Source organism: Pinus tabuliformis, chromosome 7, assembly GCF_031772625.1.
Source record: "Pinus tabuliformis cultivar Carrire ecotype Pingquan chromosome 7, CPIR1, whole genome shotgun sequence".
NCBI classification, from domain to species: Eukaryota; Viridiplantae; Streptophyta; class Pinopsida; order Pinales; family Pinaceae; genus Pinus; species Pinus tabuliformis.
This window is the reverse complement of record NC_142293.1, coordinates 1,907,643,568-1,907,669,500: the sequence shown is the minus strand read 5'-3', so window position 1 is coordinate 1,907,669,500 and position 25,933 is coordinate 1,907,643,568. Positions and strand designations below refer to the sequence as shown.

Sequence of the window (25,933 nt, the reverse complement as noted above, 5' to 3'; positions counted from 1 at the left end):
GGGTTTTTTGGGCTTTTTCAAGGGTTTATATAGGAAAACGGGGTTTTTGTGCGTTTTTCAGCAGAGAGACGTTGAGGGTTGAGGGACAGGATTTCTACTCATAACCAGAGGTCAGAGCATATCCAAGACAAGGTTGACCACAGTCCCAGGTGGACTGAAGTCCCCTTAGACTATTTACTTGGCTATAATGCCAAAAGGAGAATATGTAGATAATGCTGGGATTTATACACCTTAGTGTTAGTAATATTTAGGGAAAAAGGTGATATAAGGGATTTATATAGTAGGGTTAGTGTTAGTTATGGAGGAGGGGGTGAGTGGATGTGGAAACCATTGAGTTTATATGAAACAAACTTGGTTTTAAATGCAGATCAAAATGAAAAGAACTTTAGACAAGAAATGTGGCTTTTAAAGATTAAGAAACACCATGAAAACTTAGTCTTTTCCATGAATCTGAGGCTAGTGGGGAATGTTAGAAATGAAATTGGAGGGGGGTGAGGGAAATTAGTCATGCTTTCTGCTGTAATCTTTTGCCTTGCTGCCCACCATCACCATTCTTGCAATGATAGGGATAGCCTTTCTGCAACCCCAACTACCTACCCAGATACTTACCTAGCATTTTTATTTCTTCTTGGAGGGTGCATTTGGACTTGCAAACCCTTACTTGCCTTTTCTTTTCTTTGGCTTTTTCCTTTTGCTTTTTCTATCTACTTCTACCCTTATCTCTTCCAAGGTCCCAGATTAGGCTGTTGGGATCCTTTTCTTCTCTACCTAAACTAGTTGTCTGCCAAGATTAAGCAGTTTGGACAGACTTCTTTCTCTAGTCTATAGCACAAAATTGAACACATGGCATGATCCAGATTAAACTGTTGGATCATCCATCAAAATTTGAAATAAGGTCATCAACATTGAAACACTTTACACACCTTCTTGTTGTTTAGGAAATATGGGATCTTTGTGAACTCAAAGCAGAGCATATTTGGACTTTCTCTTGCCAATCATGAAATATGAAACCTATTGGTATAGGTATCCAACAGGATCGACTTGTACATCGAGTGAAGATCGGAAGAGATTGAAGACCCCGGATCTAGTTTCATCCATCCAGGCTGCGATATATATTCAGGACATAAAGACATTTGATATGTACATCATTACAGCAGATGATCATCCTTCTCAAAGGATGATAATTTCAGCAGAGAATTATCAGTCTACAATCAGACGATCGTCTGTTCTATGTACCAAAATGTATTTATAAAGCTGAGCATGGGAATGCCCGCCTCAGCTAGATCATGAAAATGTATGAAAAATAATGTATTGTATTGTATCTTATTACAGGACACTTCTCAGCAGATTGAATGAACTTCGGATCCTCTCAATAAAGCATTTCACCCGATAAACGACCTCATACTTTAGGGGGCATCGGTTATAGACAATTTTGTGCCTTACAGCAACAAACATGAATTGTCAATAATCCAAGGGATCCAAAGTTCCCTAAACATGATGTTCCTACCCCTAGAGGAACATGGTCAGCAAACCAACAGCTCTCAGATCAGTTCTCCACCTGAAAACACTCAAAAACAAGCAATCCTGAAATCAAAGCAGGTGCTCCACTAGGCTTCTACGCTGAAACACAACTCCTCCATGTTGTACCTGCGTTGCAAAGCAGGTAGGACAAAGGCCACCTGCGTTGAGCGAGTTTGGACAAGTGGCACACTGAGTCATTGCCCCAAAAATGACACTTGGATCAGGGATTTCCCCTTGTGATGAGTCGGAGGCTCTGTTTCTCTAGTGGAAGCAAGGTTCTCCAAGTGGACTCAAGAACTGATGATCAACTGAAGAGAGAGAGGACACAAGGCAGCTACACATCAGTTGCAAGCTGACTCATCCTTTCTCAATTCATCTATATATTGAGCTCTCTCCTATGAGCTCAGGAGGCTGGAATTTTGTGCAAAGTAATGATATGCTGTTGGTTTCACTATAGAGCTATTGGGTGATTGTTTGAGAGAGGTGAAGAGGAGAAATTCTTTCTGCTGGGAGGTGTTGCTGGATTGGAGCCTTCAATGGTTGTAATACTCTCAGAACCTTTACTTCTTCATTAATAAAAGCTATTGAGGTTCTTCTATGTGCTCTTGTTTCAATAATATATTGTGATAATTGCATGTTTGGTTTACACTAATCCTTGAACCAGTTATGATTGCATGCTGTTATAGACATTTTTGTGCCTCGAATCAAGGAGCAGGGAATGTCGATAATTACAGGGATCCTCAGTCCCTAAACATGTTGTTCTTACCCCTAAAAGAACAAGGTCATCAATCAACAGCACTTCCAATCAGTTCTCCACCTGAAAACACTTCGGAACAGGCTTATTTTGGATCATGTCAGCTGCTTAACTGAGCTTCTGCGCTGTATTTCACCTGTCCCACTCTGTACCTGCGCTGGAAGTCAAAAAAAATGAAGGCTACCTGCGCTGGGCGAGATTGGCCAAGTGGCACAGTCCTCCTGCAAGGTGTCAGTTGCCCAGGAAGCTTCCAAACTGACACTTGGGTCATGAGATTCGCCCTGTGATGAGTAAGAGGTACTTGATCACCATGTGTAAGCAAGGATCTCCAAGTGGACACATGAACTGAAGATTAAATGAAGATGGAGAGGACACAAGGCAGCTTCATGTCAGTCTCAAGCTGACTCATCTTTTCCTCTTCTACCCTATATATAGAGCTCTTCTATGAGGTCTAGGGAGGCTGGAATTTTGTATAAGCAAGGAGGTGCTGTTGGTATACCGCCAGGATTATTGGGTGATTGTTTTACTAGAGGTGAAGAAGAGAGTTCTTGCTGCCGAGGAGGTGCTGCTGGATTGGAGCCAACATCATTGGTTGTAACTTCCTCTGGAACCCTGTTACTTTCTATCAATAAAGTTTGCATGTTCTCCTATACACTTGTTTTACATAGATGCTTTGTGTTTACATGTGTATTTGATGCAATCTAATCCATGCTTTGATTATGAGTGCTTGTATCTGTTAGTTTGTTCTCTCTTGTTGTGCAGGTCTTGTGTGTAGCTGGATCGGCTTGGAGAGCAAAGAGCTGGGAGCAGGATACAAAGGAAGAAAGATAAGGATCAATCAAGCGCAAGACACCAGGTTGGTTGACCTTCTTTCCATTCTATCTGTATACTCATAAAGAAGAACATGAAAACTTTATCATTCAGTTGTTGCTAGATACTGTCACATCTAGAAAGGGTTAGGGTCATCCGCATCGGATACTTTTCCCCACAACAAACTGGCGACTCCACTGGGGAGATCCTAGTATCTTGTTGTTGTAGTATTTTGCTATTTGTTTCTTGAAGAAAGGAGTACCGAATCGAAAAGCGTTTGACTCTATCAAAAGCGAAGTAGAGGGTTTTGCTACTCTTGCTCCTTTGCTGAGAAAATTCAAGATTTAAAGAGCTAATCTACAGATAAATCCTTACTCTTTTTGATAGATCTTTATCCTCTTGATCATCCCTTTACCTGTACTTAACCCATAGCATTTTATTTCAGTCAAAACAATACATTTTTGAGCTTTTTATGACCCGGAATTCTTAGCAGACGTAACTCTCGTGAGTCAGTGCAGGCTGTACACAGGCAGCCTGCATTACAGCGCAGGTAGTCCCTTCGGGAACTGCGCTGAGAGTGAAACTGGCAGACCAGTGCCTGCGCTGGTCCAGTTGGCCTTAGTCTAGCTCAGCTCTTCCTTTGTGTCTTGGCCCTGTTTGCACTTGTTTTTGGCTGATTGCTTGCTGGTTATTGTATTTGCTGTAGACCTCATCTCCTTGACATTATTCCGCCTCAGTTGTGTGATAAAATTGTAAACGTTCTTTCAGTATTTCTTGTTTCAGTTACAATTTCCCATCGTGAAAAGCGAACCTAGTAGCTGTGGCCTCTTAGATTGCAATCTTATGAGTTAGTGTTATTACTGTTCATAGCTGTTTAAGTTGGTTTGTTTTCACTTTATGGTTTGAATTCATATATTTTTGGTGTAAAACAAGTACCTGTAAAGCGTCTTTTCATTTAGACAATACTTGTTTGTTTACGCTTCAAATTGAATTCGAAAGTCATACAACAGTTTTCCTTTTGTTAGCATCAACATTAAGGATAACGAAAAGAAATACATGGATCTTGCATTTGCATTTTTGATAAGTTTGGGTGTCTGATCTAGGAGAAAGTGCATTAGTTTGTGCTTTGTGCTCTGTGTGGAAAGATATTGTTTTTCTCTCCCCTCAGTAGTTAGGATTTTCAAAGCTAAAAGGATTGTGAAAGCTTGCTTATCATTTTAGCTGCATTTAGGAATTTGTACCAATACATCTCGTGGTGATCCTGAAAGACAAACTGTTAAGAAAGATCAACATTAAAATAAACTCAATTTACATAACAACGCTTTGGAATTTAACGCAAACATCTAGAGGTCTAGGTAGAGACGTGTTCCGGCGTCGTTAAACATAGTGACTGTCGATCTCTACGAAGGTGGGTGATTCCTCCTGAGAGTCGGTGGCACTAACACGGACTTGTGCTCCCGCGTACCATCGCGTATATTGGGAGACCCCTATAGGCTTTTATCCTTTATCCTTAGGAAACCGTGTCGGCCGCCCTACTGATCGCGATGCAGTGAACACAGCATTCACGAAGATCGACCACCCGTACCGTAAAACGTATTCTGTGGTTTCGCGAAAGGTTTTGGCACACCCTCTGCCTAGATCTCCAGAGCAGTTTCTTTTGGCTTTTTTCAAACTCTATAACTGAAAAAGTCCAACCGAGCATTTGTCACTTCGGGCTCGTTAATATATCGAAGGCGACTAGAGTCATCTTTAGCTTTTTCTCGACTCTTAAAACATGAAAAAGCAAGTTTGTGTCTAAAAGCGTCGTTAATAAAATTTATTTTAAGCGGAATAATCATCACCCTTCCCTCGTTGATCTTCGAAGTTAGTCCACCACAAGTGGAAGTTCCTGTAAAATCGCTAAGAAATCTATTGGATAGACTAGATATGTCTGAACAACCGTCGACATCTAGGACTGTGTCGTCCGACACAGCAGCAGCAGAGGCTCCTACTGCTACTCCAACGATGTTCGCTGGTATACCATCTGTCTCGGCAAGTTGTCAACAACAAGCCGGAGTCCCATCAGGGACGATGACATGGTTAGTTCCTATTTCTTCGTCCGGATTATCATCTGGTATTTCTTATGTTGAAACTCGCCAAATTGATCCATTTAGAGGTCAACCTGGGCAATCGATCCCCTTGAGTTCCGGATTGATACCATATGGGGGGCAGTATGCCTTTTCATTACCTCCTTCGGGAGGATGTCCATCCGTGAGTTCACAACAAAGTTCAGGTCAAACTGGAATTACATCCGGCAGTTGGGTACCAATACTGCCTCAACAACCAGGAGTTGTATATTCTATGCAACCAGTCCACCCTGTGTCGAATGTTACCACTATACCTGGTATGGCGAATATGTCGCAAGTACAAACGCCACCTGTTGTAATACAACAACCTCTTGGCTCAGCGACTCAATCACAATCTCAGGGTAGTGCCTCCTTATCTGGAGCGACTCAGACTCAAACAAGTACTGTGACTCCTCATCCTGGTCAATCATCCGGTATTGGTCAACAGCAAATGGTCCAACAACCAGAGCTGCTTCAATCTCAACAACCGCATTTCCAGCAATCATATCAAGGACCTGAGCAACAAGTCTTTGTAAGTAATGGGCAACCATACTATAATGGTTACGCCCATCAACCTTGTCTAAGTTGTCAGCATAATGCTGGTCTGCAAAGACCCATTGCTCAGGCGATACCATCTTATCCTGGATATGCTTCGCCTAACCTGAATCAACAGTTGCCATTTGTAGCAACTCTAGAATTACCAGATCTAAACCGGCTGACGAATGATCCAATTGCTTATGCCCCTTGGTGGCCAGCGATTCCACATAAACTTCCGTCAGATATTCCTAAATTTAATGGAAATCCGGGTGAAGACCCATCGAATCATGTGATGACATTCCATCTGTGGTGTTCGTCGAATACCTTGAATGATGATTCGATAAGGCTTCGCCTCTTCCAGAGGTCATTGACAGGTCCAGCGGCTAAATGGTACATTGAATTGCCAAGGGCCTCTTTCGACAATTTCAGCTCCTTAGCCACGACTTTCTTAACCCATTTTCAATTACCGATAAGGTATGAAACAGGGACAGAACTCCTCACCAACTTCAAACAGACAACGGCCACTCACATATCTGATCATATACATGAGTGCCGACGTCGTCGTAGGATGGTGAAAACTTACGTTCCCGATCAGCTGTTAGCTGAATGGTTTATAAAGTCGTTACTTCCAGCTATAACGGAAGATGTGGCCAAGGGAGGAGTCGTAACAGAGGAGCAAGTCATTGCTCGTGCTCAATATTTAGACTTAGTATATACTCAGTCGGGCACGCTCTACGACAAAATACCTGACGCCCCTAGACCTGAATTTTCAATTCCTCCCCCTCCTAGATCAAATACTAACTCTCACGCCAGTAATGGCGTGACTGGAAAACGCAAAATTTCCAATCAAAATGCAAATGAAGAACTTCTTACCTCAGAAGTAAATGCCATGTCGACCGACAAAGGCAAACAACTGAAGCAACCAGGGGGCAAGAAGAAAAAGACGGGAAGAAAAAGGAAACCCCCGACAGGGTGTCATATATGCGATGAGGATCATTGGACGAAAGATTGTCCACATATAGCTGAAGTTAAGAAACTCTTCAAGAGTTCAAAAACCCCAGCAGTGCTGACTGATCCGTTTCCTAATCCAAGTCAAAATCTGGTTTCTAATCAAAATGCTTCCGGATCCCAAGTGCTTATGTTGTCCAGCTCAAAGCAGCAGAATAATGCTTTGACAAGGAATAAGGATTACCGGAATCCACAGCGGTCGAATAACAAGGCTGATAAACAACCTAGTAGTTCGACAACAACTTTGAACGAAGTTGTTCCGCCCATCGTTCCTAAGCCAATAATAAACTCGCCAAAGGGAGTAGTACACAAATCGACATTTAATCCTCGTGCAAAAGTAACACAGGATTATAATATAATAGAGGACCTGGCTCAATCATCGTCCGCTATGTCGACACCTGAGGTAGTGCAAAATTGCATCTCCCAAGAGCAAGCTTTATTATCAGCTATAGGTGAGATTGGCCCAATGGATTCCAATTTTGTGGCCTTTGACCATAAAGGATATGACCCTCAATTACCAGCTCAACTAGCTTTCCTTATTCAAGTGAAAGCCCTCAACAAAACTGTTCATCGAACAATCATTGATGAGGGGGCATCTACATGTCTTATGTCGATGAGTTGCTGGAAAGAATTAGGCTCACCACCCTTGTCAAAATCGTCAACGACGTTAAAAGCATTCGATGGACGATCATACACTCCATACGGGATTTTAAGTAACTTGCATGTTGAACTCGGGGGCAAAACAGTAGGAATTGATGTTGAAGTAATTGATGGAAACCTCGATTACAACATCCTACTAGGAAGGCCCTGGATCTATGCCATGGCCGCGGTTGTGTCGACCTATTTCAGGAGGATTGCATTTCCCTCCCAAGAAGGAATTACAATCGTCGACCAACAAACTTTTCTCCCCAACAGTTCACAAGTTACAGGAAGCATTCCAATGATCCATGCAAGGAATCATTTTTTTCAAAATATCGGAATAGGTCTCCTAAAAGACCCTGCCTTAATGGGTACTTTCGCCCTACCGCCTCCAAGTAATCTAGCGGAAGTGGCCACAGTGGAAACCTACAAAATGAAATCTAATCCAATCTTCTGGTTGGATTCAGAAGATTCCTAGATATTTTGTCAAGCTCCGAGGATAGTTCCTATCTCAGGTCAACCTCGTTAAAAAATGAAGATCCGAGGACGGTTCTTATCTCGTGTCAACCTCGTTAAAAAATGAAACAAGGAGTCATGAGGATAGTTCTTCTATTATGTCAACCTCATTAAAAAATGAAACAAATCCCCTTTTCAAAATTCAAAGGTAAACCTTCATTCCAACCACCGAGTTGAATGCAATGAAGCTTGGGGGGCACCCTCCTTTGACATGCGTCATTATGATGCTGGGGGCATGCAAAAGAATCGAGCAGTTTTTGTGCAGAAGTTCATGCTCGTTAAAAAATAAACACGAAATTCGAGCAGTTTTAGGCCTGAATTTATGCTCGTTAAAAAATAGAAAAGTGTGAGCAAAAGTTTCCCCCAGAGTTCAAGCTCATGGAAAAAATGAACCGGTAAATAACCTTTTGAGATCGTAAATTCATTAGCCATAAGAACCTTGATCGTGTTTTCATCCACCACCTCCACCGTTCATTTGGCCAATCATTCACTTCCATTTGTGTGTTTACCTCTTTTGAGAAACAGCTGCGAAGAGTGATTTCACCTAGCCATCCTTGTGACACTGCCGTGATTGGAAATTCCAACCTGTACCTGGAATCTGTAGCTATCCCTGTTTATCACTCGTTCCTCAAAAGACGAGTCTTCTTTCAGCTCTTTTCACTGACTCGTAAAATATGAAAAGTTTGCCGAGTTTTGGCCTTCCAGCTCGTTAAATGACCGGAACGCTATCCCTCCTCTAAATTTTAATCTTTTTGGACTTGAGGGATTATTGCACAAAAGGATCGAGCGCTTGCCTGATTCAGCTCGTTAAAAGTACCGAACAGCCATCCCTTCTGTATTGTTTTATACTTTTTCGGACTTAAGGGATTAGCTGACGAAAAAGGAATTATGGAGTTGACTTTCTGTACCTTTTTAGACTCTCTAAAAATGAAAAGGACCGAGTTTTCCTTGTCGTTAGACTCGTTAAAATGATTAAATAGCGACAAACTTGTCTTTAGACGAGAACGAGTTTCCCTATCGCTAGGCTCGTTAAATCTTAGCGATGGGCTTGCCCGAAGGGCAGGTTATAGAACAAGCATATGTTATCCTCCTCAAGCTTGACAAAAATAAAGAGGTACTGGTCAGAAATGACTGGGGAAAAATTGGGAGAACATCAAAGTTTAGAGGTAGCAAGTCACTCTTGAACATGACACTTTTCCTCCGTATCACATCGGGTTGGGTTGTCTCATTCACCGGTCTCGTCACCATGGTCCTCGCCACACCATCCATTTGGGGTAATGCTACCGATCCATCGCATCAGTGTCGTTATATGTTCAAGAGGGGTCATTCAGAAAGTGCCAACCGTGTCCCATCCACTACCATACATTTTCCTTCATCCATTTCATGATTGCCACCCTGAATCATATGTCACAGTTTGTTTCCACCTCCACTAAATCATTAGCTCCGTTCCGTGTCATTGATGTGGGATTCATTAAGGCCCTCCTTTGACGGATCGCTTCTTGTCGACATCAGCTCATTATCCGAGAAGTCGATCTAGGAACACCCCCATCAGTACTTTGAAGCTTGCATGCCTCAATGGCAAGTTTCTCACTTCCGGCGATAGGTATACATCAATGACCTTCGACCAGAAGATTTTGCGTGGCGTTCGACGCCAAGTCCTTTATTCACGCCACGTGAATTGTACTGCCGTACCTTGAGGGTCATCGTCATTATTGGTGATTCCTCTCGCGCTTGTTAACGGTTTTCATTATTGACCGGTAATCAAGCGATGTCTTTCCATGTTCGACTTCAGCGTAATTCTCACATGGATCGACTTGTACTTAGAGTGAACATCGAATGAGTTTGAAGACCCCGGATCTAGTTTCATCAATCCGGGCTGCGATATATATTCAGGAAATATAAAAGCATTTGCCATGTACATCATTGCAGTAGATGATCATCCTCCTCAAAGGATGATAATTTTAGCGGAAGATTATCAGTCTGTCTTCAGACGATCGTCTGTCATATGTACCAAAATGTATTTATAAAAGCTGAGCATGGGAATGCCCGCCTCAGTTAGATCATGAAAATAATGATGAATGAAAGATAATGTATTGTATTGTATTGTATTACAGGGCACTCTCCTCAGCACTGGAACGAACTTCGGACCCTCTAGCTAAAGCATTTCACCCGATTAACGGCCTCATACTTTAGGGGGCAACTGTTATAGACATTTTTGTGCCTCGAATCAAGGAGCAAGGAATGTCAATAATTACAGGGATCCTCAGTCCCTAAACATGTTGTTCTTACCCCTAAAAGAACAAGGTCATCAATCAACAGCACTTCCAATCAGTTCTCCACCTGAAAACACTTCGGAACAGGCTTATTTTGGATCATGTCAGCTGCTTAACTGAGCTTCTGCACTGTATTGCACCTGTCCCACTCTGTACCTGCGCTGGAAGTCAAAAAAAATGAAGGCTGCCTGCGCTGGGCGAGATTGGCCAAGTGGCACAGTCCTCCTGCAAGGTGTCAGTTGCCCAGGAAGCTTCCAAACTGACACTTGGGTCATGAGATTCGCCCTGTGATGAGTAAGAGGTACTTGATCACCATGTGTAAGCAAGGATCTCCAAGTGGACACAGGAACTGAAGATTAACTGAAGATGGAGAGGACACAAGGCAGCTTCATGTCAGTCTCAAGCTGACTCATCTTTTCCTCTTCTACCCTATATATAGAGCTCTTCTATGAGGTCTAGGGAGGCTGGAATTTTGTATAAGCAAGGAGGTGCTGTTGGTATACCGCCAGGATTATTGGGTGATTGTTTTACTAGAGGTGAAGAAGAGAGTTCTTGCTGCCGAGGAGGTGCTGCTGGATTGGAGCCAACATCATTGGTTGTAACTTCCTCTGGAACCCTGTTACTTTCTATCAATAAAGTTTGCATGTTCTCCTATACACTTGTTTTACATAGATGCTTTGTGTTTACATGTGTATTTGATGCAATCTAATCCATGCTTTGATTATGAGTGCTTGTATCTGTTAGTTTGTTCTCTCTTGTTGTGCAGGTCTTGTGTGTAGCTGGATCGGCTTGGAGAGCAAAGAGCTGGGAGCAGGATACAAAGGAAGAAAGATAAGGATCAATCAAGCGCAAGACACCAGGTTGGTTGACCTTCTTTCCATTCTATCTGTATACTCATAAAGAAGAACATGAAAACTTTATCATTCAGTTGTTGCTAGATACTGTCACATCTAGAAAGGGTTAGGGTCATCCGCATCGGATACTTTTCCCCACAACACATGCTTCTTGTAGTTTCCTTCTTTGTTATTTTGCAGGATCTCATTGTAGCTGGGCCAGCAAAAGAGCAAGGAGCTGGGAGCAAGCAGCCAAAGAGAAGAGTTTGGATTCGACATTAAGCGCAAGGCAACGGTTAGTGCCTTTCTCCATTCCCTTTTTCTTTCATAAAGAAGTAAACCTTAAGTAGTTTGTTTTACAGTTGTTGCTGAGGTACTATCACCCTTAGAGTGGGATAGGGTCATCCGAGTCAGATACTTTTCCCTACAACACATATGTGTAGGAATAAAAATGAAAAGATCGTTCCACTCGAAATATCATTTTACCTAGTTAATTTTTCTGTTTATAGTTAGAATAGGAGTAGGGGTAGTTTAGCTAGGTTGTTAAGTGGATAATTTAGTTTTTAACTATTGATAGGGAAAATAAGAGAAGAACCTATCCCTATCATGTACATAATCCAAGGGAAAAGTTACCTCTCATTTCTTTAAATTTTCCCCTCCCTAATAAAATTTGCTTGTGGTTAACAACATTTGACATTTACTAAAGACACCATTTCTCTATCAGATTTTGAACTTTTGCTCGTATAAATAGCAAATCTTTTGGAAACTTAATCTTTATTATTAATAGATACAGTTAAAAACTTTAAACCAGATATAATACTAGTTTCAACTTCCAATTGTTTTTACGAAAGCAATCTTAGTGAAGAAATTGTTTTATATCAATACAATGAAACGTATCAATAACGAAATGAGGATTCCCTGTAGATTGGCCATGTCCAAAAAACTCTATTATTATCGTCCAAAGCTTTCTTAAGGAAGGCGATGATATCCTCCCCGTTAAAGAAAATCGCAGCATTCAGAGAGAAAATCAAAGAAACACTATATCTCAAAGAATAAGAGGTCTCATCACGAGACGGCTTATCATGATCACAAATATTATAAACTTTGCTGACTTTGCCAAACACTGTCCATCAAAAAAGGGCAATGACTCAAGATTATTGAAATCAAAAGACAAGGGGTCTCATCACGAGCCAACTTGTTCAGCAAAAGTGTAAATCAAGTGAATGACTGTGTCATAATTTGGATACCAAACCAAGACATTGTTCTTTGAGAATAAAAAAGGAAAAAGTGTCAATCTGGGTTTTTCTTTGAAAAGTTGTAGATCACCTTAAGCAGGATAAAGGATCACCACCGGGTAATAGGTAACCCTGTCGAGGCTATGAACGCCTGCTGGCAGCAGAGGCTCTACTTGCGACAAATGAGCATATTTAAAAAAAAAAAAAAAAAAAAAAAAAAAAAAAAAAAAAAAAAAAAAACTGGTAGACAGGGAAGACCTTATTTTTATTTTTACAAGACCAAGTAATGGCTGATGTAAATGCAAGGACCAGGTGAGGAAGAAAATAATTAAAGTAGAAATAGGTTGGAACGAAATGTCGTTGACAGTTTAGGGTATAATGCACTTCATCTTTTTATAATAAAGTTTAATTTTCCAAAAACAAAATTTTTTTTTGGAAATTTGAAAAGTTCAATAGAAAAACAGAGATAACTGGTTCTCCCAAGTGAATCGCCAATTGTTGCGGCCAGCAACAACCCCCCCTTTTTCATTTAAGTGTTGTCCAAAATACTAAATGAATGGGGACCCTTAGTTAAAACTTTACGAAAAGCTAGAGTTTCCTTTCTTCGAAATAAGTTTACCATCGTGAGCTTAGGAATATCTTTTTGAATACTTTAAAACCTAAGTTTATGATAAGAAAAAATCTTTAAAAGTCACATCATAAAATGACAGAAAAACTCCTCGTTTTGGGTATAATCCTGGTATGTGCAAGATTCTCGTACTAAGCGATATATCACATCGCAATAAAGTAATGCCAATGGGAAAGACTTCAATATTTTCCGATCTGCGATAACCCCGATCGCAAGATCGCATATCGCAGAAATGGGCTAACAAAAATATGGCAAGCATAAAACTTCTGCGATCTGCGATGTGTGCGGTATTGCGATCTGTGATGGTGCGATAATGCAAGAAGGCGATGGTGTGATAATGCAAGAGCGCGATGGTGCGATAATGGGATGTCGCGATCTGCGACGATTGCGAACCAAATCGCAAAATCACCCCATCACGAAACTTTCGGGTGCATTATTCAAGGAAAGCCACTTACCATAATCTGACTTAAGATAATTCTCTTTTAATGATAATAAAGGAATTAGTTGTCATCTATTAAATGTAGACGCGTGATTTTGCAAAGAATTACTTCATGTGAGGTGGCATATTTGATATATCTGCTGCATTTAAGACTCTCCCATCACCTTTCTTGATCAATCATTTCCATTTGTGAGCTACAGGAATGAGGAACGAAAGGCGATACAAAGCCATACACAGAAAGAGATGGGAAAGAAAAGTAAGGCTCAGGGCTCTGAGGTGAAGGAGATGGCAACTTTATATACAGACACAGCTTGTAACAGAGACGCGGGAATATCGACGTGGGAAAGCATGTAAAGAATGATTGAAGAAGAAAACCCCTGAATAATGAAGGTTTCCATTGTCGCAGATTCACAGGGCCCTTCCGAAGCATCCTCAGAAGAACTGGCATGCTCATTCCTTCATCGGATAGCAACAAGGCCTAAAATTCTCCCATATACGGATATGATCAAGTGGATACTTGACAATGCATAAATGAACGACAGACAGTTCAGGATTCAAGGACATGGGCTCATCGGGGTCGTTCGCTGCACAGGAATTAAAGCTCATTTATCATCTTCCTGAACCGCATGCAACTTACAATGCACAATTCATTAAAGAATTTGTGGCAGAGAACCCGAACCTATCAGAGACCACTAAATATTGGTCCATAAAAGATGAACCGCTCAAAAAGGATAAAAACGGTATGTACAGCACTGGTTCCCTCACCTCTCCGTATTGTATTGTCGCGGCCATGATTTGTAGATTATTTGGGATGCCAGATATCAATAAGTTTTTGTGTGAATGGTTACCATTGATTGATGCTGCCACAAATGCCATTATTATAGATTGGGCCAAGATCTTTTCTAATAACCTGTTCACAGCTATTATCAAATACCGGTCTAAGAGATCCATGTCTCAAAGGATCTATCCTCCTTTTTACCTATCCGCATATGTTATGGATTCTATTTGTTATGTGTCTAAATTTCCCTCTATGGGCGGGAAATGGACAACTCAGGACCCATTACCCATCCATGTTTATCATAAGATATTATGGGATTCTCAGTTCATTCCGCATTTCTACTAAATTTGTCATGGGCTCATCTTACCCATGTATAGAATGATGTATGATAAAGAACCCTCAAGGTGCTCACCTGAGGCACAGATAGATATCATCCCCATCGCAAGATGGTTCGGGGAAGAATGGTTAACCTATATTATAGTATTTGGAAGCACCGGCGCTCCCCATGTCCTACCTTTATATATTCCTGACAAACTGCTGGCTCGACAAAATGCATATCAAACCTATTCAGAAGGAAGCCTAACCAAAGACCTAAAAGAAAAAAAGAAGGCCATATGGCCACAGTTTCCTGTAGCTTGTGCGACCTTTTCATTGTTCTATGCGGGTCATGCGTTCACCGAAGTGGAGAATATGATGTGTCTACAATTATTTAAATTCTCGGCAAGGCCATTTGACCCAGATAAAGTTTCCCAAGATTTCACAACGAACGTCATGATAAAAATATTCGTTGGAAAGAAGGATTTATTTGACGATTTATTTCAGAATAAAAGCTCACTCCATGAAATTTTGCAAGAAGCTCAATCGCGCAATTGGTCTACCAGACTAGCCACCTCCTAAAAGTTGCAACTACGTGCCAGAGAAAAGAAGACAAGCCATTTCCTCTAGAAAAGTTGCAACTACGTGCCAGAGAACCTACTCCAAGCATTAGCCTTAGTGATAATTCAAGTGTTGTTGGATCTAAATCTAAGTGTGGACAAGAGATGCCTGAGAATTCTAAGAAATCCGTAAATGACCAAGATAAAGGCGAAGAAACAACTAAGGACACCGCTCAGTCAATGGAATTTCCATAGCAGCAATTTATCGCCTCCCCGTCAAGAGATGTTCCCCCTCTCATCGTTGAAGCACCACCCGTCACAACAGAATTAGACAAAGAGTGGGAAACCTTCAACAAACTGATCAATCTTGAAGGACAGGCCCCAAAAACACCTGTGAGAAATACACAGGTAGCATAAGAAGTGGGCTCAGCGTTGCTCTTCAACGAGTGGGATGATCAAATCAGGGAGGCAGAACAAGCATAATGGAAACAGAAAGCACAAGAAAAGGAAAAAGCGGTGCAAGCACTAGACAGGTTAAATTGGGAATGTTACTAGGCATACTTAGTGAAGCCACATAGTGAGCATATGACTGTGAAATGTATCATAAATGCGGCCGAGAAAGTAGTGCCAGCTCTCATAGATTCTATTTTCTCAGCCCAGCTCAAAGCAGAAGTCAACCAGCTGACTCTCCTCAAACCCATGATGAATGCATGCAGCTTTAAGGATCAGATTCAGAAGTAATTTTATTTAGAATGTTGTTTTTTCTTTAAAATTAGATTATAAAAAGGATGGTAATTTGAAAACCACATCCTAAATTTTGTAAATTAACTATTATTAGAATTAGGAAGTAGTATTTTAACCCTTCTCATGCATTTGGAGATGGGTCCAGAAATTTGTCAAAAACCTGTCCTCAAAACATGCACTTCTGCACCCTCAGGGGAGGTTTTGATGAATGGATGGATTGAGGTTTATTAATTTTTGCATTTGATGTCTGCTACTGATGTTGCACTTTTGTACTCTTAGTAGATATCAGAACAAGTAGAGATAAATCATTTTTGCTTGAAGCTTATGAGTAGGACTAGTCATAAATGGTACTTTTATCTCTTGGCCATTTCTTCTTATATTCTTAAAGTGATATACAGTTTTTAGTTGTTTATATGTTATTGCATGAATGTGTGAGTTACCATTTGGAACTTTTGTATGGTGGAGTCATTTATTTATGTTTGATATATGAATAACTTATTATGTGATATGTTGTTCACAACTGTTTTTCCTAACTTTTTATGCAGAGTGGTTCATCTTAATTGATTTCCATTCTGATGATAGTTGAATGATATTTTTTACCAGTTATTGTTTGAAATCTCTTTAGATCGCATAATAGAAGAAATACACCCCGAGTTAGCATAGATTAGTTGTGCTATTTTCATTAGATTACAATAGCATAGAATTAGATTAAAGTAGCTTAGATCAGAACTCTTAGATCAACATAATCCAACTCTGCACACACAGACCCTTAGATTGGTAAATTGGTCCCATTATCCCCAGTCGGACCCGCTATACCAAACGGATAAGGAGCTGCCAACCAAGGTCTGGACCGGGTGGGTATCCCCCTTGTTGTCGACCCGATTTTCGGGGCTTCAACACGCCCCTGAAGCTAAAAATAGATGTAAAATTGCCTTGTAAAAGTCTAGTAATTTCTAGTCAATATGGGTCGTTCATTAGGAGGATGATCTGATGGCAGAAGTTATGTCTAATTTAGAGTCTTTTTCCCTAGAAGGCAACCCCTCACTATATATGAGGGAATTGTATTGCGTCTATGTATATATATATTATAAGTGAGGAAGAGAGTGGAGATTGAGAGCGAAGAGGGAGTTACAACGGATCTGTTGTAGGTTGTATCTATTTAGTTTGTTGGATAATATAATAAAATAAGGACTGGCTATTTCTCCATGGATGTATCCCAAACTGGATGAACCATGTATATTTGTGTCTCTCTTGTTTTATGCGTTTTCTGTGTTTATATTTCTGCAATATTTTATGTGTTCTATTGCTCTGTAATATATAATTTTCTAACAACACCATCAAAATTACCACATGAACTTTTGGTCAATGGACAACCAAACTTGTGGTACTTCGAGAGTCGATCCTCTCGCCACGCATCCAGTGGAATATTGAACTTTAGATTGCGGCCAAAATCCAAAAAGGGCAGACAGTTTATGGATCCCTATCCTCTCACCTATCTCCTAAAACACTTCGATCCTTCTTGTGAAACCATAGATCCAAATATTTGTCTGCCTGATACAGACAATCCTCCAATAGTTTTCTTGGTGGTAAAAAATCCCAGGCATACCGAGAATCACTATCCATATTAGTGACTCCTTCATTCACCAAACGGTCTGCTAACATGTTAGCTTTCCTTTTCACATGGACAAAGCTAATAGTTTTTAAGGTTTGCAAATGGGAGTGGATATGGTGAAAGACCTGCAGAAGCCTCCAATGCTTCAAAATTCTATCTAGATAAGTGCCATTGCATATTTTCTTGGCTTCTCTAATAATCAATTCAGAGTCTGCTTCAATAATAACATTATGCGAATTTGAGTCCAACAGGATTTCCAAGCATTTTCTCCAGAGCCATGAGCTCTGCCATGTTATTCGTGGCCTTACCCAAGTGGCCATGGAAGATCTTCTTTATTTGACCCTGTTCATCTCTTATAGCACCCCCAAAGCCAGCTAATCATGGATTTCCCTTAGAACCGCCGTCTATATTAACCTTTAGGAAACCATGAGGAGGAGGCTGCCAAATGTCACTATCTGCATTTATTTGGCTTACTCCCTTAATTAAGCCCTGTGGGCTGATAGACTGGAGACCCAAAAGTAGTAAAATACTCGGATCTTGGGGCAGGGGATGATCCTTAGGAAGTGTCCTCAATAGGATTTTTACTGTGTCTTTGAGCGGCCTTAACATTAGGTCAATAATGTGTTGTGGCTTGCCTGCTTTGTTTTTGAAGATCTGACTGTTGCGCTCTTTCAAAACATTCCAGATAACAAAGCCTGGAACTAGAATCAAGGCTTTATTAATAATTTCATTCCCTAAGAAGTTGTTCCTCCAATTCTTCAAAGTATTGGATATGTTGAGACTATCCCTATCTGATTGTTTAAAGGTTGATGCTACCCAGTCGCACATGTTGGATGTGAAAGGAAAGAGGTTGAGAAGGTGAGTCATCGTCTCCTCTTGTGAGCCATAGAGGTAACATTTCGAAGGGCCAATAAAGCCTCTTTTTTGGAGATTCTCCCAAGTTATGATTTTCCTTTCATGCACTAGCCAGATGAATAATTTTATTTTCATCGAGTGGGGGCTCTGCCATAGTTTCTTCCAAACTTGATTAGGATTCAGATAGTTAAATCTTGTTACTTCCTGTTTACCTTCTTTGAGGTTAAAGTTACCTTCAGTGTTCTTTCCCCATATTAATTGGTCAGGTAAGGAGGATACAAGAATTCTTCTATGATATAGAGCCTGGGTGAGAGCTTTTGCTTGGGCCTTCAGAGGACTCTCACCACTGTAGCCTAGATCCTTCCAAATTCTCCATTTTCCATTATTCCTTTCCTGGTCCCAGAGTCTTTGACCATAAGAAGACCTTTGTTTTCTGTGTCACTATTGAGAGCTGCTAAGTCATCCTTACAAAGGTTGGATTCCTCCTTCCAGTTGTCCTCCCAAAATCGTGCTAGGTTCCCTGCTCGAATTTCCTAGAAGCTATGTTGTTGAACAATACTTTTATTTTCTCAAGAAGGGTTCCAAATATGGAAACCCCTGATTTTCCCTAACATTCTGATGTGATCCTTATCATGCCAATACTTGGCATATTTTTGTTTCCAAAGCTTAGCCTAGGGAGCTGTCGACTCCTTAATCCATCTCCACCAAATTTTGGCTCCTGCAACTCTACTGAGGGTTTTAGGGTCATGCAGCCCCAAGCCACCATGGCTTTTGGGCCTACATATTTTATCCCATGCAACTAAAGCCCACTTCTTCTTCTCTTCTCTTTTGCCCGACATAAAATCCCTTTGTACACTCCTGATATGCTGCTTAATACATTTAGGAGCAGGAAGAGTTGATAACATGAAAATGGGAATTGCCTGCAAAACCCCCTGTGTGAGCACAAGGCGCCCTGCCAAATTAAGTGAACTGCATGTCCATTTTTTGACATTGTCCTGAATTTTTTTTGTTATTGGCTCCCACACTTTCTTGCTTAGAGGTTTATCATTAAGGGGTATGCCTAGATAATTGGAAGGTAGATGTTCCCTTTGAAACCCAAGAATTCTAGTAATATTTCTCTGAACAGAAATGTTAGTGTTAAAGAAAAAAACTTTTGATTTTTTGAGGCTTACCTCTATCCCTGTTGCCATAGAAAATTCATTTAAGATGTGTTTGATTTCATTGGCTTCCATGCCTGTGGGTATGCCCTGCAGCATAGTATCATCCACAAATTGTTCATGAGTGTTTGCTACTCCATCCAAGGTGAGCTTGATACCCAGGATCTGACCTTTAGCATTTTCCATTTTAATCGCTCTTCCTAGCACTTCCATCATGAGAACGAAGAGGAAATGAGAGAGTTGATCTCCCTGTCAGAGACTTCTGGAGGGTACGAAGGTTCCTGAAGGAGCTCCATTCAGCAGTATGGAAAACCTGGTCATGGTGATAAGTGCCATAACCCATCCTATCCAATTTTGGCCAAAGCCATAGGCTTTTAGAATTGTTGTTATGTAATACCAACTTAGCTTGTCATAGGCTTTCACTAGGTCCAACTGAATGATCATGCCAACTTGTTTGTTGATTTTGAGAGAGTATACCACCTCATGAGCTTGGATGATGTTGTTGAGGATTTGTCTTCCTTCCACATAGCCCATTTGCTCGTCCAAGATGAGAGATGGTAGAAAGGGTTTGAGTCTATTAGCTATCACTTTGGAAATCATTTTGTACACCACATTACATAAGGCTATGGGTCTGAAGCCATCCAAATCATGGAATTTTCTAGTTTTAAGATTAAAGCAATGAAGGAAACATTAAGAGTCTTCAAAACCTTTTTGGATTTTCTTGAGTCTTCCACCACCACAAGGATATCTTGTTTGACTACTTCCCAGTAGGCTTTGAAGAAGTCTACATTGAATCCATCCGGGCCTAGAGCTTTTCCATTTTTCATTTCATTAATCACTCCACTAACATCCTCTTCTGATACTCTCCTATTAATATTGTGGTTGTCTTCCCTGCTGACCAGCTAAGGGATATACTGAGTGAATTGGGCAATGAACCTAGATCTGTCCTCTAGAGGTTCCTCTACTATACTGAGGAAGTGGTGTACAAGGATCAATTCCATATCGTTGTGAGAGACAACCTCTACCCCTTGAGAATATTTGAGCTTTGTGATTTTGTTATGTGCCCTATGAGTCATGGTGGATTTTTGAAAGAAATTTGTATTCCTTTCTCCCTCTCTAACCCATAGTATCCTTGATTTTTGTCTCTAGAATATTTCCTCTTGCAAGCATCACTCTTCCCATTCTCCCTGCAAAGGGTCAGTTAGTTGTTGCCAGTCCTCAGTAAATCCATATGTGATACTGATCTAATTGATATCCTAGAGCTTCTGCTCAGCTTCTCTTTTGTCTTTGAAGATATCACCAAATTCATTTTTTTCCAATCTTTAATTTTGGATTTGTATGTTTGAGTTTCTATTGGAGAATGAGAATTCTAGTGCCTTGAATGTTCAAATCCTCTCTCCACCATTTGTCACTATTACTGGTGAATGTAGGGTTAGAGAGCCAAGCATTTTAGAACCTAAAAGGTTTGTTTCTTGCTGTGCCCATAAAGGTGGATTCCAGTTGTACAGGCGAGTGATCCAATCCTCCAAAGGGTAGGATGGAAACTGTCATGGTAGGGCCTCTGAGAATGAGGTCCTCTGAAATAATAGATCTATCCATTTTGGAGGCAACTTGAGAAGCCCCTCCTCTCTTGTTGTTCTAGATGAAGGTTCCATTTATTGTTTTAGTGTCCACAAGACCCATGTTCATTACAAATTTCTAGAAGTCCATGGAGTCTCTTCCTAACTATCTAATGCCACATTTTTTCTCTGAGAGAGATCTTATCATATTGAAATCTCCAGCAATGATCTAGGGAATGTTGGGGTGTCTTTCCCTTAGATCATCAAGGGAGATGAGAAGCATGAGCTTGTCTGCTAGCTTCCTAGGTCCATAAACATTTGTGATCATGTATATTTCCTTATCACCTACACGTTGACAAACCAAAGAAAGATAGTTCATGGATGCTTCACCATCTAGGATTCTAGATTTCTATGGATCCCACAGCGTGAGAATCCCCCCCACCGAGTTTCTTGCTTTAACCTATAGATACTCATACTGGATGAGCCACTTATTATGAATTTTTCTAAACTTATACATCAAATATTTTGTCTCTTGAATAAAAACCATATCTGTTTTTTCTTCTTTAATTCTATTACTAAGATTCCTTTGTTTCCTTTTATTTCCTATGCCTCTAATATTCCAGCTTGTGAGCTTCATTAAGAAAGGCTAAAAAAGGAATAACTCGTCAAATCTTTCATATTACCTGAGTTAATTAGTAGTTCCCCACATTCATTCAGTGGCTCATTTTGTCTTTTTCTTCCCCTTTTCCTACTTGAGTTCTTTTGAGATTGTGCCTGTACTTTCTCCATCATTTTGACCCCACTATGCTCTTGGGTTTAATGATTTCTTTTGACTCTAGTTCCCTTTGATTATGATCTCCATAGAAATATATGTTGCACCCTGTCATAATCCTGTTTTCGCTGGGAATATACTCCTATGGTCGTCTGTTCTTCCAGAAAGTTTCCTAGATCTAGATTTTCCCTATCTAGAACCTCCTGTAGTTCATCATCCTCCATTCCTGCTTCACTCAGAGTCATCTCATGGTCCCTACTTTTCTCCATAAAGCTTCGTAGAGTGTCCTTTTGTTGGTTGTTTACTATGATATCCTCCATGTCAGCTTCCTTTCCCTTCTCATTGTTTATGTTCTCCATATCTTGGATTGTTTCCTTGTTCCCCTCTTCTTCCTGTAGGATCTTGAAATGATTTTGTCTTGAATTTATATCCTCATTCATCTTATTTTGTGGGCATTTACGACCTTTCCCTTTGCTCCCAGCCTTAGTAAAACCCTCGTGATTTTTATCGTCAGTAGTTTTCGCATTTCCTTCCATATTGTTTGTTGGGTAGTCTCTAAATAAATGACCATGTTCATGGCATTTGCACCACCTAAATGGGATGTACTCATAGTCCACAGTCTCCACCCATTCTTCATAATATGTTTCTAAAATTATCGCTTCAAGAAGGGCTCCACATCAGTCCATTTTCACACATATTCGAGCAAAGGAGGTATATCTTCCTTTCAGAGTTGCCTCAGAGATCTTTAGGAAGTGCCCCAACTTGTTGCCTATTTTTCTTAGATATTATGGTAGCTAATGATCCAAAGGAAGGGAGTATAGTCTAATCCATACCGGTACCAATCTGAATGTTTCATGTTTGGGGACAAAGTTCATAATCCATGGCCGCATATAGAGTCCTGCTGGAGAGTATAAATATGATCCTCCCTCAAAAATTCTATCTTTATCCTCTAGGCTCATGAACACCACTGTGAAGAAGCCCTTAGAACCTAGATGTAGATGTATTTCCCCCTTTGGTTTCCAATGGATCCTTATCCAAATGTGTAACGCCCTCTCCGTCGGCCATAACCCCATAAATTTGCATATGATCGCATGTTCCATCATAGGATCCCTATGTTCTTGAAGAACTCAATTGCTCAATATGACCCGAGGAATAATGTTTGACTTGGGTTTGTAGACCCTAGTTGTCCTTATGGAGTTAAGTTTTCTACTATTGCCTCCATTCTCCTTCTCCTTATTTGTGTCCAACTAATCCTCTTATACCTTCTCCAGGAATTTTTTAATATGTTTCTTTTCCATGTCCTTACTTCCATATGTAACTACCTGACTATAGGAGGCAGTAACATTCCCCCCTGTGCATCCCGCCATGGTTCCCAAAGTCAAAACCCTAGTGCCAACTTCAACCCCAGCTAAAGTTGTAGACTGATCCCTTTGCCTCACCTTCATATTCTCTGACAAGGGTTCTCTCACTATGAAAAAAATCCCAAATTGTTACAATATTCATATTCACAAACAAATTTTGATTTTAAGATCTTCATATTGACAAGTATAGTTTCATTTTAATATATTTATGATAAGTGGGGCCATGTTCATATTCGTATGACACGAAGAGTAAATCAAACAACAATTATAATTCAATTGTGATAAAATTAGACAATTCTCTTGATTTCATGTCAAAAAACCCTTTAATTGACATGATGATTTAGCACATAGTTCATTTGAGGTGAGAAAAATAGATTTATATATATCATGTATCTGGGGATTGTTGGTTGGAAATGTTTTGAAAAAGGAGATGGTCGACTAGTATGAAAGGGATTAGTTTAGATTCTTTAAAAGCCAATTTTGTGCTTCTGATATTGTTTTCTTTGGAGAGAAATCTACACTACTAAATTGAACTAAATCAGTTTTTTCATGATTAAGCATAGAAATTGTTTTAATAGTGAAGATTTATTTTTTATTTCAAATGTCTCCATTAAATAGCTCTAACTAATATTATTGAGAATGATTTGACCTTTCTTTTACAATTTTCAAGCCCATATACCTCTGCAAAAATACCAAATAAAAATGATAAAAATAGAGGTTCAATTAGAGAAATTGATCGAAGCAAGTGAATAGTAGGAATGAGGAGAGAAAATTCTAAAAAAATTTCAATATTAATCGACTTACATTCCAAGCATCATTACTGTATCTTGCGGATTAGTTATAGGAGACATATTAAAGGTCAACCCTTAAATTACCCCATAGAGAGTCCACACCTAGAACTTGGTATTTATAGATAACAATGAGGCCATCCATAAAGGGGAAGATTCATGGAATATCTGATATGAAAAAAACATGTAAAAAATATCATAATCACGTAATTACGCTTGAATAATAAGACACATACGGTATTTTTGACATGTTTGCATAAAACAAAACCCATAAAAGATCTCTTCCCTTGAATCTTATGTCCATTTTGTTTGTGTTGAATAGGTCCTTCCAAAACCAAGCCCAAGAATACATTGTGATATTAAAAGGAAAGAATACCGATAATCCTAGCTTATAAATTCAAAGGCTTATGCACAACAATGATAGTAACAACTACACATATCGTAAACCTAGAAATACAATGGATTCATGAAAGAAAAAATGATGGATGGAGTTATGTTAGATATAGTTTCAAATTTCATCCGAACTAAAAAAATAAGAAAGAAACTACTAATCATTATTCATGGGCATGTTTGCTAACAAAGAAAAGGTAGGAATTGAAATATCATTTTTATAGGTTTACACATAGTCAAATATCCTCTAGATGAGACATGGGGGATGGTAAAATGAGTCTATTGGACCCTCTATCACTTCTCATGATGCCCTCCCCACCACGCAAGAGATCAACTGTTCTTTCTCAGGATTCACCAACTTCCCTTAGAGCTCTTGGATTGACCACCTAGACAATGGTCACATACCAGCCATCAGCCCTGATAGATATGTTGGGCACCCTATTACATGTTTCCATCGAGTCTTCCCAATACAATTCTGAAAGACACTCCCCTCCCTCCCAGTGTAGCATCTTTAGTATGTAGCGGCCTGAAGGGGGAAAGGTTTGAAGAGTATGTCCTATTTCATAGGGTTAATATGAAAGAGCCTCATGGGAAGGTTAAAAAAAAGAGTTACGTGTCTACATTTGTCCTTGTTAATGGAATAAGGTACCTAGGAGAAGTATTCACCTTCACTTCTATATTTCAAGTACCTAGGAGAAACTTTGTCGAGTGCTGTCAATTAATCACAGAGTAGTTTCAAAATCATTGTTGCTCACACCTTGATTTATTGTAATCACCATGAGGCTTTTACAAGGAACACTATTCCTTCTTTGGACCAAACTATAATTCCTACTGTAATCTTCTAGGCCTACTTATATTTACGGGACTTAGACGATTCCTTTTCTCTCATGATAATAAAATTGCAATCCATGTAGACATTATAAAATTATATTATGCCAAGACCCAACAAAGAGATTTGTGAAATGATTTTGAACCAAATATTTAAATTACCACATGTGTCCATGTGGCCATATGGGCCCCTCATGGATCCACTTCCCTCACGACTCTATTTTCAGCAACATGCCATGAGTTGACTTGCCTGACTCTATTTTCCATAAAATCCCATAAAATACGTGGATGAAGCTAGATGAAGTTGGGGCATGCTAATATGATTATATAGGGTAGTTATCTATTTCGCTAGTAGTATTCATATCAATATTCACTAGTAATATGAAGTAGTGATGGCATATACCTTCTCCTTCCTCTAGCCCACCTTTTCCCCTCCTTCTCTGCGTCGGATCGACCTCTTCCACCTCCTCATGCTTGCATTCTTAGGGATAATAAAGAGGAAGTACAAGAAGAAGAATAAGAGAAAAAGAAAAAAATTGGCCCATCAATATGGATGGGGCAGCTATTCTTTACCTCTTGCATTACCCCCTCTTGTAAATTTTCCCCAGAAGGGGTAAGGTTAAGGCTAGGGTTAGCAAGATTAATCTGTGGAGGTGTGATCAACCGTGACAAAATTTGGTAAATGATGTAGGAAATGGTTATGGAGAATGATATTCTATATCCACAATGTAGTAGCAAGAAAAGGAGGGAATTTATTCAAGAAAAGAAGCCTTCCAGTAATATAATTTAGCACTAAGAACCTCAATGAGGTTCCTCCTCTTCCTCATCTTGCAAGCCCAATCCCAAGACAAATTCCTCCTCCTCATGTCTCAGAGCCAAGAAAATTGATGGCAATGCAAATGCTCATGATTTGTAA

At 40.0% G+C, this 25,933-nt stretch overlaps 1 pseudogene; it reads left to right on the top strand.

Moving 5' to 3' along the window:
• The first annotated feature begins 24,763 nt into the window (after positions 1 to 24,763).
• LOC149256116 (uncharacterized) lies at positions 24,764 to 25,933 on the top strand (annotated as a pseudogene).